Source organism: Adiantum capillus-veneris, chromosome 2, assembly GCF_014529385.1.
Source record: "Adiantum capillus-veneris isolate H3 chromosome 2, ASM1452938v2, whole genome shotgun sequence".
Classification (NCBI taxonomy): domain Eukaryota; kingdom Viridiplantae; phylum Streptophyta; class Polypodiopsida; order Polypodiales; family Pteridaceae; genus Adiantum; species Adiantum capillus-veneris.
Genome location: NC_140932.1, coordinates 148,889,167 through 148,892,714, shown reverse-complemented (window position 1 = coordinate 148,892,714; position 3,548 = coordinate 148,889,167). Strand labels below are relative to the sequence as shown.

The following is a 3,548-nucleotide window of genomic DNA, read 5'->3' as shown; positions in this document are numbered from 1 at the left end:
TGGTTATGAAGTTTTGACCAAGTGATAAGGATTGAGTGAAGAGACTGCTTTAAAGTGCTCCACAATGCTGAATGGTGTTAATAAAGTACTTCAAAGTCCTTTCAAGGAAGCAATCAAAAATTTGAAGCACTTAAACTCCTCACAAGGAGCACTATGTGGTGACTAGGTGGTAAGAAAGTGCTTTGAAGTGCTCAATGTTGCTTAATAGGTGGTCAAAAAGTGATTTGAAATGCTTTATGGTGAAAATAAAGTGGTAACCAGGTGGTTAGAAAGTGATCCACAATACTGAATGGTTCTTAGAAGGTACTTCAAAGTGCTTTCAAGTAACCAATCTGCAATTTGAAGCACTTTAACTGCTCACAAGGAGTAAAAGTGGTGTCTAGGTGGTAAGAAAGTGCTTTTAGGTGCTTACTGTTGATCAATACGTGGTAGGGTTCTTTTCGTTGGAATGTCAACACAAATATCACCCATTTTTCTTTGCAGTTCTATGCGGCATTATGGCAGAGTTCACTCAGTCATTGTGCACAATAAAGACACCAAAAATTGCCAAGTGCTCGGCACTCAAAATTGAGTACACAGAGCCAGAGGATGGGTTCACTATACTCAACTTAAATCCACTTGCATGAAATATGTCCCTTCACATGATTTTTTTCTTCACAGAAACCAATGCTGACAAAAGTTCTCGTCTGCTTGAGCTTGACAAGAACAATACAAAACTATCTAAACTTGATGAGAACAACATAGAGCTATCTGAGGGTTTTCAGCATGGCAAGGTTGTTGTAAAAAGTGGGGATAGAGTGGAGGACCCCGAGGCTGAACCCTTCGTGGTTGAGAACCACAAGCTCTCCACCGACAACCAGGAAGGTAATGATCAAGTGCATATATGTAGTGTTTCATTTTTTTCGAGTAGATTTTGGTTTTTTTTTCCCTAAACCTTGTTGTGATCCTAGAGGATTAAGTGGAGGACGCAGAGGATGTGGATACATTACTAGTATTTGCAGATACCCTGAGGAAGAAACGCAAGCGACAACAAGAGGAAGGAGTGCATCATCCAAATCCAAAGAAAAGTACTTATCAAGACCCCCCCAAAACCTATGCACATCAAAAAATTTAAGTTCCATGTTCTTTTTGTGCTATTTACTTATTTTGAATATAAGATATATTTTTTGTCTCATGGTGTCAATATTCACTACAATTTACTGGGTGTGGTTTTCTGGGCGCTGTAGTAAAAATACAAGTGATTGGTAATGTTGGGCACCGACATTGTGCTCAAGAAGACTTGGGGCACTTTGATTGGGAGACACCCCTAGTAACTCAGTTTCATGTCCCTCACCTTTCTGAGGATAATAGACTTGCCTTGATCATTAATATTAATGATATGCTTATTGTCACTCACGACAAGAGAGAGGGACCAAGCCCGCCTAACGTGGACATGCTACACTTTCAGAAGGTGAAGCAAGACAACATTCTGAACCACTATGTGCACCATTTTGCAGAGTGGTTTGTTCTTGGGGCTAGCCAAATTGTTGAAGTGTACGTGTGGAACACAAGCCCTTATTGAGACCTGGGAAAGAGGTTAGAATTGTGCTTGCCTCAGGCCTGTAGGTGCTTGAATGGGTGGATTGCAAAGGAGGCATGTAGTAGAAGCTGATGGCTTGATGAGAAAGGGGAACATATACAATTTCTAGTCTTGGGCACTTTTTGGAATGAGTTTCCACAATTCAACAAAGGTAACACCCTCCTGCTAGATGAAAAATATCCCAGGTGCTGCTTGAATGACGAAGACTCCTATGTTATCTTGCCTTCTCTAGAGGATCAGCCAGAAGACCAATGGGAGAGGTTTATGCATCATGAAGTTTTGCCATTTGTCTATGAGTGGAAGAAAATAGATAATTGATCGGAGTTGATCACTGCTTGTAAACTGAATGCTAGAAGAAGAGGGTGGCAGACTCTTTGAAAAGCTGAATCTGTGAGGGAAAAATTATCAAACGTTAAAGGAAAAGTGCTACCTCCACCACCTCCACAAACACGTTATAAAAGGCCACCTTCAGATCTCTGGTCTCAACAGAAATCTTAAGAGTTGTGTACCTGTGATCATTTATGTAAATACCCATGATGAGTTTGATAGTGTAACTCATGATGAGGACTTCTTTTGTTTTGTAAGATGGGGAAAAAAACAACATTGTATTGCAGAATTCAATATCAATTTCTAATGTAGAAACATGATTTTCTATTCAGTCAACCATTTTGTTGTGTGCCTTGCAAGATGTCTTATTATAAGTTGATTTTAAATTGTTTTAGCAATTTTTCTTAGGGATTTTGTAGAAGATAAATATGAGCGGTTAGTGGGCAGAAGTGCAAGCTATACCACTTGTGAACTGTGGACCACATGCAACTGGTTGACAACCATTTGCATTATGTAAACTGGTAGCCACAAGCAAGTGGTAAAGAGGCACTTGAAAGAGGTTCTGAACCACTTGCAAGGCCTTCTGGACCACTTTCTAGGTTTTCTATTCCACTTGCAAGCACTTTGAAAGTGGTTTTGAACCACTTGCTAGTGGTTAAGATAGCACTTGCCAGTGGTTCTAAACCACTTGAAATGGCTCTAAACCTTTTTCTAGTGGTTAAGATAGCTCTTGCCAATGGTTAAGAACCTCTTGCCAGTGGTTCAGAACCACTTGCATTGGTTAAGATAGCCTTTTTCCAATGGTTAAGATAGCACTTGCAGGTGGTTTTGAACCACTTGCCAGTGGTTAGGAACCACTTGCCAGTTTGCCAGTGATAGCACTTGCTAGTGGTTCAAAACCACTTGCTAGTGGTTCAGATAGCACTTGATAGTGGTTCAGAACCACTTGCTAGTGGTTTAGATAGCACTTGCAGGTGCTCTTTGAGATTGACACTACGTATTCAAACAAGTGGTTCCAAAACACTTGCAAAGACCTTCTAGATCACTTGCTACGTCTTCTCCTCCACTTGCAAGTGATTTGAAAGTGGTTTGGAAAGGTTATGAACCACTTGCTAGTGGTTTAGTTAGCACTTGTAGGTGGTCAATGATATCAAAACTACATATATAAGGGTGTCTTGACAACTTTTGGGTGGCCTAAATGGCTTGATATTTTTGTAAAATCTAGTTGAAGGTAGTTTAAAGCACTTCCAAGTGGATGGCAAGTTGTAAGCTACATGTACTCGAAAGAATAAAAAAGTGTCAAGAAACGCTTCAGCTTTTGAATAAGGAACATAATTTTTTATGAGGAATAGATACAAGAAAATGGTACCCAATTATACTTTATGAGGTCAATGTGTTTTAAATCGGCTTGCTATCAGAGGGCATGCTATTGCAGATGTGCTCATACACGATATCACTCAACGTGTAGACATTAGGCTCATTTCTCTTAGGATACAAGGGGAACTTAAGGCATCGAACTAGGTGTGAGTATACATGGAAGCAGAGGCCTATCATCTAATAACACATATTGATCGGAGCGTCCCTCGGCTTTATTGTAAAAGTGCCCCTCAACATAAAAGGAGTTCTTCTTTATCTGTTTGTG

The 3,548-nt window shown here is 40.0% G+C and overlaps 1 pseudogene; it reads left to right on the top strand.

Moving 5' to 3' along the window:
* Positions 1-641: 641 nt before the first annotated feature.
* On the top strand, positions 642-1,561 carry LOC147463836 (uncharacterized; annotated as a pseudogene).
* Positions 1,562-3,548: the final 1,987 nt, after the last annotated feature.